This window comes from Ursus maritimus, unplaced genomic scaffold (genome assembly GCF_017311325.1).
Source record: "Ursus maritimus isolate PB19 unplaced genomic scaffold, ASM1731132v1 scaffold_3, whole genome shotgun sequence".
Lineage (NCBI taxonomy): Eukaryota > Metazoa > Chordata > Mammalia > Carnivora > Ursidae > Ursus > Ursus maritimus.
The window spans coordinates 60,983,880-61,001,745 of record NW_024425563.1 but is presented as its reverse complement, the minus strand read 5'-3'; the positions used below and the strand labels follow the sequence as shown (position 1 = coordinate 61,001,745).

Here is a 17,866-nt window from a genome sequence, read left to right as displayed (position 1 = left end):
TAAGAAAGAAACCAGAAGAATATATGGGAAGGGGGAAAGACAAAAAGGAGAGAGGGAAATAGGCCATAGAGACTCTTAACAATAGAGAACAAACTGAGAGCTGGTGGAGGGAGGGGAGTGGGGGATGGGCTAGATGGGTGATGGGTATTAGGAAGGCACTTGTTATGATGAGCACTGGGTGTTGTATGTAAGTGATAAATCACTGAATTCTACTCCAGAAACCAATATTGCACTGTATGTTAACTACATAAATTTAAATTAAAAAAAATTTAACCAAGGAGATAAAAGGCCATACACTAAAAGCTGTAATATACTGTTGCTGAAGGGGGCTCCTGGGTGGCGCAGTCGTTAAGCGTCTGCCTTCGGCTCAGGGCGTGATCCCAGAGTCCTGGGACCGAGCCCCACATGAGGCTCCCTGCTCAGCAGGAAGCCTGCTTCTCCCTCTCTCACTCCCCCTGCTTGTGTTCCCTCTCTCGCTGGCTGTCTCTCTGTCAAATAAATAAAATCTTTAAAAAAAATTAATTAAAAAAATAAAATAAAGACACAAGCAAATGAAAAGATATTCCGTGCTTATGGGTTCAAGGAATATCATTAAATGTCCATACTACCCAAAGCAATCTACAGATTCAATGCAATTCCTTTCAAAACATCAATAGTATTTTTCACAAAACTACCATAAATAATCCTAAAAGTTTTATGAAACCACAAAACATCCTAAATAGCCACAGCAATCTTTGAAAAAGAAAAACAAAGATGCAGGTATCACAATTTCAGATTTCAAACTATACTACAAACCTACAGTAATCAAAATAGTACTGTACTAACACAAAAGCAAACAGATCAATGGAACAGAATAGAGGCCTAGAAATAAACCTATGCTTATATGGTCAATTAATCTACGACAAAGGAGGCAAGAAGATAAAATGGAAAAAATTCTCTTCAATAAATAGTGCTGGTGCTTCAATAAATAAACTAGATGGCTACATGCAAAACAATGAAAGTGAACTACTGTCTTACACCATCCACAAAAATAAACTCAATGAATTAAAAGACCTAAATATGAGACCTGAAACCATACAGTTCCTAAAAGAAAACACAAGCATTAATCTCTTATACCTGTACCTTAGCAGCACTGTTTGGGTCTGTCTCCTGAAACAAAGGAGACAAAAGCAAAAAATAAACTACTGGGACTATAGCAAACTAAAAAGTTTTCGCACAGTGAAAGAAACCATCAACAAAACCAAAAGACAACCTACTGAACGGGACAAGGTATTTGCAAATGTTATACCCAATAAAGGGTTAATATCCAAAATATATAAGAAAGTCCTACAACTCAACATTAAAAAAAAAAAAGTAATAACCTGATTTGAAAATAGACAGAGGACCTGAACAGACATGTTTCCATAGAAAAGAAACAAATGGCCAACAGACACATAAAAAGATGTTCACATCACTAATCATTAGGAAAATGCAAATCAAAACCACAACGAGATATCACCTTAGTCCTGTCAGAATGTCTAGTGTCAGAAAGACAAGAAATAACAAGTGCTGGTGAGGATGTGGAGAAAGGGGAACCCTCAGGCACTGCTGGTGGGAAAGCAAATTGGTGCAGCCACAGTACGAAACAGTATGGAGGTTGTTCAAAACATTAACTTCTGAAAAACCGTAAGATCCAGAAATCCCATTGCTGTGTATTTACCCCCCCAAATAAAAACACTAATCTGAAGAAATATGCAGCCCTGTGTTTACTGCAGCACTTTTTTCAATAACCAGGATATGAAAGCACCCTAAATGTCCACTGATAGAGGAATAAAGAACTGGTGTGTGTGTGTATACATATACATATGCAATATTACTCATTCATAAAAAAAGAATGAGATTTTTGCCGTGTGCAACATGGAGAGACCTAAAGGGTATTACGCTAAATGAAATACATCAGAGAAAAAGAAATACCATGTGATTTCACTTACACGTGGAATCTAGAAAACAAAATAGTCCCATAAATACAGAGAAAAATGCATTAAAAGTTAATTTTTAAGTAATATAACTTCTAATTTTGCCATATTTGCCTTGTTGGCTACAGCACATTCATTTAAAAAAACACTTTAATAATTAACTGCCAATTATTTTTCAATGAAAAAAATTTTTTGGAAAACTCATTTACAACGGAGTTAGGAGGCCAGCAGGAAGACCATTCACCCCCTACCATTCCTAGCCAATTGCAGACCCAAAAGGAAAAGAAGGGCCTTGCATGTGGATACTACTTTACTATTCAAGCAGGAGGAAGAAAGGCTTTCTTGCTCCCCTGGCAACAGCCAGCCAATGAAAGACAACTCAGCCAATGAAGAGCCATTGTATTTCAAACTCCCAGTTTACTTCAGTGGACTTTTTGTGTACAACAGCCTTCCCCACTTCCCCCTTTCTTCTGTGGTCTTGGGTATGGTTTTCCCTTAGCTTGCTTATCCCAAATTGAATAAACAGTTGAGTTTTGTTTTGTTTTTGTTTTTTTGCTAGTGAAATAACCAGTAGTCTTATTTTCAGGTTAACAGAAGAGGCACAGATCCGGAAAAAACTCCCAACTACACCTTTCACACAATCTCATTTGCTACCTGAGTACTGACATTTTCTGGTGATACTTTATTAATGCCTACTGGTATTCAGCTTAGATGCAGAGAGAATGTATGTCATCGCAGTAAACCTAGTTATTTAATCTGTCACAGAAAAATGAGAAATGATATGGTCTTGTATATAAATCAAAAAAAGAACAAAGTTTTCTAAATGATCATTTAGAAGGAATTTCCTTGGAAACATTGTTTATAGGCATGTTAAAAAAAAAAAAAAAAAGGCATGGGCTTTTTGGCTTCCAATATCCTTCTGGAGTTCTGCTCTAACTTCACTTACACGATTCTCATTCAGTGTCTGGCCAGACTGAAGACTTGAATATTTGCAGAGAATTGGTTTTTCTGAAGTGTAAGGCTGAATAATAACGTTTCCCTCTCCCTGATAACAATGTTCTTACAGCCACTCTTCTTGGCTATTTTGTTACTCTTAAGTTTTTTGTCAGTAAAGGAAGAGTAAATGTTTTCCTCTGTTCTCAGTTTTCTTTCAGTATATTTTACTTTTCTTCTTTTTTCTGTTAAAGAAACTGACTTTTTCTTGCTGAAGAGCTATATCCCTGACACCTAGCATGACGCTGAGTATATATTAGGGGTTTTATACAGACTGCATGACTAAAGAAATGCACAGTATTACTCTCATCCACCCACTACATTAAAACAGCAAATGCAGTCCTCAGTTTAAAATATTCAGGAGTCTCTCTGCTAAAGTCTTACTCCAGAAGCTATTATTATATTCCTAAAGGCATAGAGATCTTTACTTACTAGTATGCCAGGCAATTTAAGCTATTGATGATCTGAGCCTAACAACATAAACATACCCAGGTCAATCAGTAGTGTAAGATAGGACAATGGGTAATAACTTTATATGATAAATGAAGCCTACTATCCTCTTTATGGACAAACATGCTACAAATTCATAGTAGGAGAACTGCAAAAATGTGTCTCCCATGAGCTGTTGCATTTTTAGTCTCTAGGTTCCCTATATTGTTGAGGGGGCTGACAGGACAGTGAGATGAGGGTGTAATCTTTAGTTCCAGAAAAGTCAAATTACGTGACTACAATGAATCAAGTTGATGAAGCTGAACTCACTGGTCACAAGCACCAACTATGAAAACAAACTCACCCAATGCTCTCATCATTCAAATATTGCTTTTGAGTGTCAAGTACTATCGTGACCTTTATTTTTCTACTTCTTCAAAAGTACGCCGGCTTAACTATTTTTTTTGATGTCAATGTCATTTAATATTTTATTTCAGTTACCATGTCTATATTTTTTACATAGTAAAGAAAAAGGCATTCTGGGGCAGAACAGATTTGCAAAACTAAATATTTTATTTCAGCACTGACTCAGGAAAAAGCCATGATACTTATTTCCTTTTTTACTTTATTTTTTCCACTTAAAATATTGTGAACCACAGAGCTGTGAGCACTTCTATATTAAAGTAAAATAAAACATCTGATAATGAACGAAAATGTCTACAAAATGGTAACAAGGCTTCCTCACATTCTTACCATATTCTTTTGTCCCTCAGTGATAAGGTATGAATGCTTAAGAAGTTGACTTCCTGAGGAGACAAATGAAAAACCTAGAGACATGTAAGGAGCAAAACTCCAGGAAATACTATCAAAGTTTCCACAAATTTTCCACTTTAAAACAACACAATTTTTACTTTATGTTACCCTTGTCACTAACAGGTCACAGACTAGAACTCTTCTGGAGACACTGCAATGAGACAATTACGTACCTCAGAGTATGAACTTAGGCTGTAGCAAAAGTAAAACAAATTCCAACATAAAGGTCCTATTGTACTATACAGTACAGGTCCAAATTTCTACATTAAGGAAAGTTGGTCTTATAATGGATACTTTACAGCCAATTGTGTTATGGCTTCTGCCCTGATGTTTTCTTTTGAGAGATTCAAAAGAAGTACAGTATCCATTTATTTTATTTTTTAATTTTTTGAGAGGGAGAAAGCGCGTGCAAGCGAGGGGGATGGGCAGAGGGAGAGGGAGAGAGAGAATCTTAAGCAGGCTCACGCAGCATAGAGCCCGACCTGGGGCTTCATCTCACAATCCTGAGATGATGAACTGAGCCAAAATCAAGAGTCAGATGCTCAACTGACTAAGCTACCCAGGCGCTTCACAGTATCCTTTCTTTCACAATTACAGTACTCTCACAAGTAAGCATGGCTGACCTTTTGAATTCCCTGAATGCTGTCCACATTTCTGGGAACTGGAACTTCTAGATAAATGATTAACATCAGGTGAAAAATTCTCCTCGATAAACTGTAAAAATAATAATTGATTTTTTCTATCACCGACACAATTCTAATTCCTTACCCAGATTTATAACTAGATATAGCTTAGAATCATTACTCTTCATGAAATTTTCCTAAATAAATGTAGCTGGTTGAAATTTCTTCTTAAAATTATGATTGAACGGTTACTTATTTAAAAACAAAACATTTCTAAGCTTTTCTAAGATGCTTTCTCTGATCTTCCAAATTAATACAAGAATTTATTTTGAGGCAGAACACAAGAAACACTCAAGTAAATTAAGTTTTTGGGTTGCTTTGGGGGTTTTGGGGGGGTTGTTTTTTTGTTTTTTTACACAATACAAATAGAAATTAAGCAGTCTGTCTTTCTTTCCTGCTTAGATTTGGTACAAAATCTTTTCCAGTGTAAAGTACATAGCCAATTCTAACCATGGTTTTAAATGTCATATGTAAATTTCCACTAAAGAAATAACCTTTCTAAATGGAATTTGCAATGGTAACTCCACCACTGACTTCTCATCTAAGTTCTCCTTCACTTTGATTTTTCTTGCTGCATCATTCACACACTTTGCATTAACATGTGCTAAAGTAAAACAGTAAATGATCTTCCAATTACTATGCAAGAATAAAATGACTCAAATGTGCTCTAATGGAGTATATATTACTTAGTCATTTTAAAAGGCGTCTTCTAATTTAGGTATGTGTCATGATCAGCAAGAAAGAAAACACTTTATTACTTTTAACTGGAGCCAAACGTTCAACCAACACTTGCAAAACAAATAAGCTTCTTACTTCCAACTTGTAATTTTATTTTCTTGACGCCAGTGAGATTTGAGAGTTAGAAAATGAGCAGAAAATATTCAGTCAGGAGCATGTATGTCATAAGAAGTTGTCAAACAGTAGTTCATATTTTGGATAAGAGAAAAATAACTCATAATTAAGTGATGTCTGAACAACTCTAAAAGCAGTATGTGCTCATAACTTACTCTTTTTAAGAAGATACAACCTATAGAGCGTCTTTCTAAAATCATGAAAAGGAACAACCCAGAAAGGTTTTTAACTAGACACCAATAAGCATTAAATAAATTAAACTTGTTTCTTGTCCCACCAAACTTCTTAAAAACTAATAACACAAAACATCAAGAAAATTGTTTCCAGCATCTAAGTTTTACTATATACAATAGTACTAAAATCATGTATTTATAACCTGCCCATAAAACATTTATTTCCTTTCTTGTTTATTTCACCTCTTTTCCTTTTTGCTACAGAAAGATGCCCTCAGGTACTTATTCAAATGAACTAATTTTCAACTGCCATAAGCTAAAATGTGAAAATATCGACATATTTGAAAAACAGCCTTTATTATACATTCTATTTAAAAATCATATTCACTATTCCTAAGATATTCACTTATTCTAAGATAGAAATTTTCTATCTATGCAAAACTGGAAGATACATACTGAGAAATGAGAGAAGCATTTGGGCAAATAAGTCTTATGAAGGATATAAAATATAAACTGTGTCAATATAAACTGCACTGAAGTCAGGCTTAGTTCTACAAGAAAGCTTTCAAAAGATCTGTTTTAATTGTCACATTTTGCTGACAACTCAAAAGGGAATTCATATTATAAATGTTGTGTTAAAAAACAAAGGATTTAAAGGTTGTAATCGTGCTAATGAACAGTTTAATTTAGAAGAATGATGTGCGTGGGCAGGCAGGAGGGAAGGGATGGGTAGGGAGGAAGGAGGATCGCTGAGGGCGACTGAGGTCACAGCTTGTCTTCAGTACACACCTCCTACTCAAGGGTAATAAAGGAGAGAAAAGGTGTCCTCAGAATTACAGTTTCTCCTCTAGACTTTATTTAATGCTTTATATCTAAATGTTAAAGAGACAAAATATTAATACAGATAAATACATGAGAACATTAAAATACATGGGACATACATTTCAATTCAGTTGGTACTCAGAATTTTTAAAAATATGTCAACATGAAAATTGCTGGCAAGGTCATAATTAAGCTACTAAATTATCAAATTAAGCTCCTTGTTTAGGTAAGACAGGGTTAGACAAGCAAACAAAAATGAAACTCACACTAGAACAACAAAATGTTTTCAAGGAAAAGTATCTGTGGTTCCCATGATGATTGGCACTGACTCTAAAATCAATTACTTTTAAAAAAATTTAAATTGAATTTTACTATAGAGTTGAATATGTGAAAAGTTCAAACTACACTTTTTGTTCTTAACATAATTATTAAATTCAACCTACAACTGGATATATTAAGGTCCAATAATCTATACATCAAAAGCTTATGCAATTTATAATTATCCCGTTCTATAGCTTACACAATCAGGTCAATACAAAAGAAGTTTTAAAAAACTTATGTTCAAATTCCTCTTACAATTTAAATACAAACACTATCATCAGTCTAAAATTATTTACCAGGAAAATTTTTTTAATCTAAGTGATGGCTCTAACATTTATCTACATAGAATTCTCATTTTAGTTCTTTATTAACTGTATTTCTTAAAATACGAAGGATTTTGGAATGCTTGAAAAATAGGGAAAAATGTAGCAGTAGTCCTCATAAACCTTCAGAAATCTAGGCACATTTAATCAATGATTTTCTTATAAGTTTATCCAAGTATAACCATATTCTTTAAGGCCATATTGATTTCAAATCTTCGTTACTTCACTGAGAATTCCAAATTAAGAATGCTAGGACTTAAATCTTTTTCAATATGACAAACTTCCATCTGTATACAGTTATCAAAAAAGAAAACAAAACACATACGGCCAAGGAATTAAACCTCAAATTTATTCACAAAGTAATAATTCTGCTTTATTTACCAAAAATGCAGAAAAAGTGACTAGATAGTGTCAGATTTTAAGAATTTAAATTTAAGGAAAATAAATTTGAAAAAAAATTATGTCATAGATTCCTCAACTTCTTCACTCCCTTTTTACAGTAATTTATAGGAAATTTAATTACCAAGAACACGGTCTTTGATTAGATTAAGGTATCCACTTCTGTTCCAGATTTGTCACTAACCTTTTGTGTGCTTTTAGGGAAGTCAGCACTTTTCTGTGTAATTAGGTAGTAATTAGTATAAATTTATTCTGACCCTCTCAACTGACCTAACAACAGACGGTTAAGGGAAAGTAGTTTAGAAAAATAACAGACAACTCATGTTGTTAGTATATTTTTACCAGTAAATCCAGTAACCAAACAGATAACTAGACAAAATTGGGTTAGCCTACATGGTAATGAAGGCTTATCATATCCTGAGTGTTTGGTATAGGCTAATTCATTCTTTCAGGACACTAGAAATGCTATTTCAAATGATCCCAGAGAACTGCATGTAATTTCAGCTTGATTACAGAATCTACCAACCCACACTAAACAATGTCCAATAAGGCTGTTTCATTCCAAATTAACTAAAAATCAAGCCAGAAACTTTATTTTCACTTTTAAATAATAAGGGTTTAGTATTTATTTAGGAAAAAAAAATGCTTCTTCTAATTGCTAAGTTACACACACACACACACACGTACATGTATATACTTGTACAATTTTTACAGAAATGTGGAAACAAATGCTAAGCAATACTTATTTATATTTAGCTATTAGATAGTTTAAACTAGATGTTCTATTAACTTTAAAATCTGCCCCCCCCTTTTTTTTGGTAACAGTTAACTAGCAGAAACACAACATCATATTTACTAAAAAATCCCTTTTACCTTGATTTAGAAATGTCAAGATTTTAGTGTGGGTCTCTGAGTGGAGAATATGACATTTGGGAGGGTTCCCCCCACCAAGAAGAAATGTGAATTATTCTGGATCATAACGATATAATAAAGGGTTTTGTTTTTTACTCTTTAGGAAAGAACACATAACTAGAAAAAACATAATTAGTGAATTGACATTCTCAAGGGCCTAAAAAGCTAGGCTTATGAAAAACAATGTTGTAAACATCAACAGTAATGGAACTATATTAAAATTTAACGAACTTGAATTGATAGCAGAGGGAAAAAATTATCTAATGATATTTCTGAAAATTCTTTATCTCCCTTCCATTACTTACTTTGTGCAAATCTATATGACAAATCAAAGCATCTTTCACAAGTACTTGAAGGGGGGGGATGAGAACCTTTATAGTTTTACGGTATATACAGGAGACCTAAATCTACAGAGTTTTAAAATTTACTGGTAAAAATATTAGCAGAGAGCGGCTATCCATAGATATTTCTTCAAGAAAGGCAAATTTACTTTGGTAAACCCACGTTCTCTGTCAAGCACTTTATCAGATTCATTCACACTTAGTAGCTCATTTTCCCTTCTCTATAACCCTTTCAGAAGTATTTTGGGGGGACATATTTAAACCTCCAGAAACAGTTTATACCAGCCTTATTTTATCTGTATGGTTAACAAGCTTTCATATCATGATATTTTAAGAAATACAAACAGGTTTGGGGCGCCTGGGTGGCTCAGTCATTAAGTGTCTGCCTTCAGCTCAGGGCGTGATCCTGGGGTCCTGGGATCGAGCCCCACATCAGGCTCATATGCTGGGAGCCTGCTTCTTCCTCTCCCACTCCCCCTGCTTGTGTTCCCTCTCTCGCTGGCTATCTCTCTGTCAAATAAATAAAATAAAATCTTTAAAAAAAAAAATACAAACAGGTTTGAGAGACTAAGGTAAAAAGCTTTCTGTACGGAAAAAGCAAAGATTTTAAGTTTTTCCACTCTCTGTAATTTGCTCCCTTAAAAAATTCTTTTTTGGTCTTTTCCTGTCTTAGAGCTCTCCCATTCTCTAGCGGTCCTTCTTTCTTTCCTATTATAAGGCCACCATTCTGAACTGTATTCTGTAATAAATTCCAAACACCAACTAGTTTGGGCTCAGGGAAAATGATGCATAAAGATGACTGCTAGACCTATTCCTAGCATGGCTAAAACACTCCTCAAGTTTTGTGTTTTGTTTTTTTAAGATTTTTTTTTTTAATTTATTTTAGAGAGAGACAAAGAGAGAGGGGGAGAACAGGAGTGGGGTGAGAGGCAGAAGGAGAAGCAGATTCCCCGCTGAGCAGGAAGCACAATTCGAGACTCAATCCCAGGACCCTGGGATCATGAACCAAGCCAAAGGCAGATGCTTAACCAACTGAGCCATCCAGGCGTTCTAAAAACACTCCTCAGGTTTTTTACAGTGAGCTATACTAAGTGTTAGTATGATGTTTATGGTCTGGTTCAAGATCTCACATATCCTAAAAACTCCAACAGCCATATGCTGAAAGTTCCCCAAATCTAAAACATAAATAGAGAGATTACTCTTATATAGTAAATAAAGCTACACCTGTAACGAAATCAACTGGAGAGAGAGATTAAAGCATTGACTTGGCTAACCATCAGAATAACTTCATGAAATTTTTTTTTTAAAGGCAAAGGCCTAGAATCTACCCATACTAATTAAATCACAATCTCTGAGGGAGATGTTTGGCTTTTAGTAATTTTTCTAAAATTCTTAAGGCAACTCTGATGTTCAGCCAAGTTTGAGAGCTACTGATATTGAATCAGAAGAGATTACCTACCCTTTAGGAATTTTAGTATTTAAAAATTTACCCTTTAGAACTTTTAATACTTAAAAACCGTATTGAAGATAATCAACAAAATATGGAAAGGGGAAAGATGGTTTAATAAGTGGGAATTTGGAAACTGAGACTGAAAATATAACCAATTTCTTGAGTTTCGAGGTAGTGGTGGTTGGTTAAAAACATAAGAAGAGTTTTTAAAGATAAGAGATTTTTAACATATATAAATGCTTATGGGAAAGATCCAAAGAACAGGGAGAGATTGAGGTTATGAAAGACAAATAGGAAAAATCCATTCTAAGGTCCAAGACTAAATGAATAGTCGAGATCCACAGGAGAAGAAATGTACACTATAGAAAAGATACCTCCCTTCCTTCCTAGAACAGAAAAAAATAGGAGTCTAAAAGCAAGTGTACAAAACTTAGAGAAGGTGAGAGCAATCCAATAAAATAATTTCTCCTATTCTTATAAAGTTGGATCTAATACTACCTGTGGGGGAAAAGTAAACCTGCCTTATAAGTAATAAATATTCTCTAGGTATTAACTGACTTAATTCTTAAAACAATTCAATGACATAGGTACTGTCGCCCTTAGATACAGATCAGAAAACAGGCAGAGAGAGGTTAAGCAAGCTGCCTAAAATCACAGCAGCAAAATAGTCTGTAGACAATTAGTTAGACTCTGGACCAGGAGCTCTTGGCCTCCGCATTACCATATAGTCTCCCAGCTAAGGTTCCCCACCACAGCACAGACTAGGATGAAGCGTTTTCCTCTCATATCAGACAAACCTCACGCTGATTCTACTCTTTAATTTATTCACCTTAACAAAGTTACTTAACCTTTTTCAGACTCATTATATTAGCAAAATGGAGATAATAGAATTGCTGGGAATTCTCAGAGAATTGCTGGGAAGAAAGATTAAATTCCACTGCATTTATAGATATTTATATGTTTCCAATATTAGCAAGGCACAGCTCTGAGTACTGAGGGCTACAACAATCAGTGGAAAAGAATTTTTTTTCAAAGAGTTTATGTCCTAATAGAAGAGAAGCAGCAGCAGCAAGTGCACAAATTCCATGGACTGGAAAAGATCTGTCTTAATTTCCAAGGATTTAACCTCCAACCTCCTTCATCCACAAGTGCTGCTTCTATTTTGCATTGTGAGCCCTTTGGAGAACATACGTCTTTATGATTTTTATCACAGCAACCAAAAGCACAGAGAGCAAGCATTTGTGATGCTGAAAAAAAAGGCATCCTCTCGATAAACAAAACAGATAATATCTTAAAGTTTTGTGAAAAGATGATTAACAAAACCCAAAAGAAACAATGTAGCTAATTTCCAAACAAGTAGACTTTAAAAATCATTACTGGAGAAAAGAGTAATAATTCATAATGGTAAAGAAGCTACCAAAATTTTAAAATTGTTTGAATCTATTAACATGACCTCAAAATGTATAAAGTAAAAACAGAACTAAAAGAAGAAACAAACTTATAGTCTCTATGGAAGACTTACACATGGTACTAGCAATTCATGGTAATCAGAAGCTGAAAGGATATGGAAAATCATTAAAGATATTGATTACATAAACAGTAGAATGAACATATTTTACATATTAGAATACCACATCCAACAATGAAGATTTACTTTTTTTTTTTTTTTGAAGATGTTATTTATTTACTTGAGACAAGGAAAGAGAGAGAGAGTGCGCGTGCACGCACAAGTGAGGTAAGGGGCAGGAGGAGAAGCAGGGAGCCCTACTCAATCCCGGGACTCCAGGATCATGACCTGAGCCTAAGGCAGATGTTCAACCAACTGAGCCACCCAGGTGCCCCTGAAGATTTACATTTAAGTGCAAATAAAATATTACTATCATTGGCAATGTCATAATGCAGGCATCAACAAACTTCAAAGAATTTAAATTATTCAGGGTATGTTAACTAACCACAGTGAAAGTTAGGAATTAAAACAGAAAAGGAGAACACGCACATACAGACAAGAAAATTCCTGATTTCCTGGAAATTAAATATTTATCTAAAAGATGCAAGAAACAAAGAAAAATGGAAACATTATAAAATACTTTGAACCCAAATTAAAACATTTCAAAATTTGTGAGGAAAAAAATTTGAGATACCGCTAAAGCAGCACTGAGAGAGAGACTGGTAGCTTTATTTTATTTTTGAGACTTGAGTAAGAATTTGTTGTGCTATTTTGCAACACTTTAATCCTAAAGGCAAATTATTTTTTAAACAATTTAAATTAAAAATAAAATAAATAGTTCATTCATTTCTTCCACCCCAGAACCCTGGCCTGTGCTCTGGCAACCACTAATCTGTTCTATGAGTTTTTTTTGTTTTTTTAAAGACTACATTAAGAGACATCATACAGTATTTGTCTTTCTCTGATTTACTTCATTTAGCATAATGCCCCTGAGGTTCACCCATGTTGACGCACCAAGAAAATAAGAGAGGATTCAACAAATGAAAAGAGAAATGAAAGAGGTTTACACTCAATACTACAGAAATACTAAGGACCTTGAGACTACTACAAATAATTCTAAGCCAACAAATTAGACAAGCTAAAAAGAATGGATAAATTCCTAGAGACATACAACCTACCAAGATTGAATCATGATGAAATAGAAAATTTGAACAGACACATTACTAGTAAGGAGACTGAATCAGTAATCAAAAAAAAAAAATCCCAATAAATTAAAGTCCAGGACCAGAAGGCATCACTGGTGAATTCTATCGAACATTTAAAGAATAAATACTAGTCCTTCTCAAACTCTTCCAAAAACCCAGAAGAGGTGGGAACTCATCCAAATTCATTTTATGAGGCCTGCATTAACCTGATACCAACAGTAGACAAGAACAGAAGAAGTGAAAATTACAGGCCAATATTCCTTATAAACATAGATGCAAAAATCCTCAACAAAATATGAGCAAACTGATTTTAACAATTTATTAAAAATATCATGTACCCTGATCAGGTAAAATTTATTCCAGAGATGCAAGGATGATTCACCGTTTGCAAATCAGTTAATGCGATACACTGCATTAACAAAATGAAGAACGAAAAACTATAGGATCATCTCTTTTTTTTCCCCCCAGCTGTGCCAGAAACCCTTAAGAAAAAGCAAAAGAATTCTGCAGAGTTGAAGATCAAGTGTCTGAGAAAGTCTGTCCAACAGGTGCTTCAAAAGGCAAGGAGGAAGCTTATCTATGAAAAAAGCTAAGCATTACCACAAGGAATACAGGCAGATGTACAGAACTGAGATTCAAATGGCGAGAATGGCAAGAAAAGCTGGCAACTTCTATGTACCTGTGGAACACAAATTGGCATTGGTCATCAGGATCAGAGTTATCAATGGTGTGAGTCCAAAGGTTCGAAAGGTGTTGTAGCTTCTTTGCCTTCACCAGATCTTCAGTGGCACCTTTGTTAAGTTCAACAAGGCTTCAGTTAACATACTAAGGATTGTGGAACCATATATAGCATGGGGGTACCTAAACCTGAAATTGGTAAATGAATTGATCTACAAGTGTGGTTATGGCAAAATCAATAAGAAGCACATTGCCCTGACAGATAACACACTGATTGCTCAATATCTTGGTAAACACGGCAGCATGTGTACAGAGGATCTGATTCATGAGATCTATACTGTTGGAAAATGTTTCAAAGAAGCCAACAACTTCTTATGGCCTTTCAAATTTTCTACTCCATGAAGGGGAATGAAGAAAAAGACCACCCATTTTGTAGAAGGTGGAGATGCTGGCAATAGGGAAGACAAGACCAATAGGATTATTAGCAGGATGAACTAAGGTATCTACCATGATTATTTCTGTAATCTGGACAGTTAATAAATCACTATTTTCAAACAAAAAAATTGATATGATCATCTTAATAAAAAAGAATCTGACAAAATCCAACATCCATTTATGATAAAAATCATCAGCCAAATGGGTACAGAGGGTACATATCAACATAATAAAGACCATATATGACAAGCCCACAGCTGACGACATATTCAGCAGTGAAAAGCTGAGAAAGCTTTTCCTCTAAGATCAGGAACACATGTATAACTTTAAATGCCTGTACTGGAAAATAAGAAGCTTGAAAATAAATTATATGTTTTTCAAGAAGTTGGAAAGAGAAAAGTGAATCAAATCTAAAAATATAAAAGGGAAGAAATAATAAAAAAGAATAAATGAATAAAATATAACACAAAGATTCAAAAGAAGTAAACTTTAAACTTTTGAAGATATGAATAAAATTGATTAATCCCTAGAAAGACAGAGTAAGGAAAAAAAATAGAATTAAACAAACAACAAAATCAGGGATGACAAATGGTAATATAGTAGCATTTATACCATTCCTAGCTACACCAAAAAAGATCATGAGATTATAAACAACTTTTTAGCAGTAAATATTGAAATGAACTGCAAAAATTCCTCAAAATAAAACTATAGAAAAATAAGAGCACATAAAAAACCTGAATTACTTGGTATCAAGTAAAGAAATTAAATCTGCTACTGAAAACATTCCCACAAAAGTGACCCTAGGTCTACGTATCTTCATCAGTGAATTCTTTGAAATATTAAAGATATAGATAATACTAATGTTACACAACACTCTTTCTGATAATAGCAAGAGAACATCCCCCAATATATTTTAAGAAGCCAGAAGAATCTTGCTACCAAAACATAATAAAGACATAAGAAAAGTAAAATACCAAGGAATCTTGAGAATATAGAAAAAAATTCTAAATAAAATATAAACAAGTCAAATTCAGTGATAAAGAAAAAGAAATGGTACACCATGACACCAGGGACTTATTCCATGAATGAAAAGCTGGTTTAATAATCATATCACTATGAAAGATCGCAACAACAGAAAAATAAGAAACAAGTATTTTCATAGACACAGTAAAAAATTTCATAAAAGTCACCATCCATTTATGATTTTTAAAAACCATCTTGCAAAACTAGAAATAGAAAGGAATTTACCTTATAAAGAATATCTACAAATTCTAACATGAGTGGCAAAGCAAAATACTGAGGAACAAGAGATTACATATGGTATGATCTATTTACATAAATATAAAAGCAGGTAAAAATATGTGGTCTGAAGTCAAGAGACTGATTATACTTCCAAGATGAGGACTTCTGACTTATTGATAATGTTAAGTTTATTGGATAGATGTGTTCTGCTTGCAAAAATTAAGCTGTACGTTTCTGATATTCACTTTACTGTATACATATTATACCTCAATAATCAGAAGATAGGAATGGGACAATGATGTTCATCATCACCACTTCTCTTCAATATTTACTGAAAATTCCGGCCCATGTAATAAGTCAAGAAGAAAAAATAGCATTAAAGATTAGAAAATAAAAAAACTATTATTAATAGATGACATAATTGTGCACTTAGAATATGTAAAATAATGTTTAGAAAAAAATTAGTACTAAGCAAATTAAGAAACTTCACTAGATACAAGACCAATGTACTAAATTGTATTGCTCATAGCAGCAACAGAAATAAAAAATGAAATAATTTATAGCAACATTGGAAGTCAAATATTTAGAAGTAAATCTAACAAAAGATGTGTGAAAATGTCACTAAAATGCATTATTGAGAAGTATTAAAGAAGAGCTAAATAAATGTAGGAATATATTGTGTTTTTGGTTATATGACTCAGTAATGTTTGGATAACAATTCTTTCAAAATTTATCTATAGATTTAATGAAACCCTGACTCTATACTGATTTCCAGTGATCCTCATCTCTTGATATTAATACCTCTTTTTAATAGCTTCCCACATTATACCAGGGTTGGTCTGTGTAACCAACAGAATGCTATAGAAATGATTGTATATCACTTCAGAGACTAGTTTATCAAAGATTCTACAGTTTCCATCTTGGTCACTTTCTCTCACTATTCTCTCTCTTGGATCACCTGCTATGAGGAAAGCAATCTACCTACCATGCCTTGAGATCACTCAAGCACCACTGTAGAGGTAACAGTGTAGCTATGTGGCAGCTAATAGTGAGGAACTGAGTGAGTCAACAGTGAGTCTTACCAGAGTGGATCATCCAACCTCAGTCAAGCTTTCTTATGAATGCAGCCCCAACTGACATCTTGACTACAACCTCCTGAGAGACACTGTATCAGAACCACCAGATAGCTAAGTGTTGGAGATAATATGTGTTGCTTTATGCTGTTTAATTTGGAGGTGATTCATTGTGCAGCACATCGGTGGTATAAATCCCAATCTAAATCTCAGGAATTTTGGTGGAAACAAGATGATCCTAAAATTAATATAGAAATGTAAAGGGCCAAAACTAGTCAAAGCAATCTTCAAAAGAACAAATCTTGAGTACTAACATAACCAAATATCAAGATTCACTATAAAACTATATTAAGACAATGTGGGATAGGCAAAAGGATAGACTTCCCAATGGAAGTCACCTAATTTATGACAAAGATAACTCTGCAGTACAATGGGAAAAACTGGTCTGTTCTACAAACGGTATGAGATAAATTGGATGTTCCTATGGGATACATGTACCTGGACCCATCCATCATTTACAAAACACAAATCCAGATTTGCTGCCAATCCAAACACCAAAGTGAATACATATTTTAAAATAAAATATGAAACATCTTTTTAAATGTGGGATTGGTAAATATTTTTTAAACAAGGGACAAAAAGGGCTATTCATTGACTGAAAATTAATTGAACCACATTAAGATAAAATATTTTGTTCATTAAAAGACAACAAGAATAGAAATACAAACTGTAATGACTGATATTTGCATTACACATACCCGAAGGACTTAACATGCATCATATATAAAGAGCTCTTATATATCAACTAAAAACGTGCCAAAGACCTGATACCCCACAAAAGAAAGTATCTTAATGGCCAGAATGCAGGTGAAACAGTGCACAACATATTTTTTTCATAAGGAAATAAAAACCACAATTCGTTTATCATTAGATCTCTATTAGAGAGGCTAAAATAAGGAGGCACCTGAGTGGCTCAGTCATTAAGTGTCCGTCTTCGGCTTAGGTCATGATCTGATGTCCTGGGATAGAGGTCTGCATTGGACTCACTGCTCAGCCTCCTCTTGTTTCCCACCCACCCCATTATATGCAGCTGAAATGGAGCCAAAGACATAGTACAAACTGGATGGGATTCTAATGATTCTGTTGATAGGTACTGAGTCAAAAGATATGCTAGCTGCCTTTATCCTGACTCTAAATGCACTCCAAGGTATTATCTAAAAAAAAAAAAAAAAATTGTGTACTACCTAATAAATACAAGCAAAAAACTTGAGAAATTAGCAAATGGATTATGGTCTTCATTCACTGAAAATCCACATCAGT

The 17,866-nt window shown here is 34.1% G+C and overlaps 1 pseudogene; it reads left to right on the top strand.

Annotated features, from left to right (window-relative positions):
* LOC103659027 overlaps positions 1-14,339 on the top strand; it is an 82,023-nt pseudogene extending 67,684 nt beyond the window's left edge.
* The last annotated feature ends 3,527 nt before the right edge of the window (positions 14,340-17,866 follow it).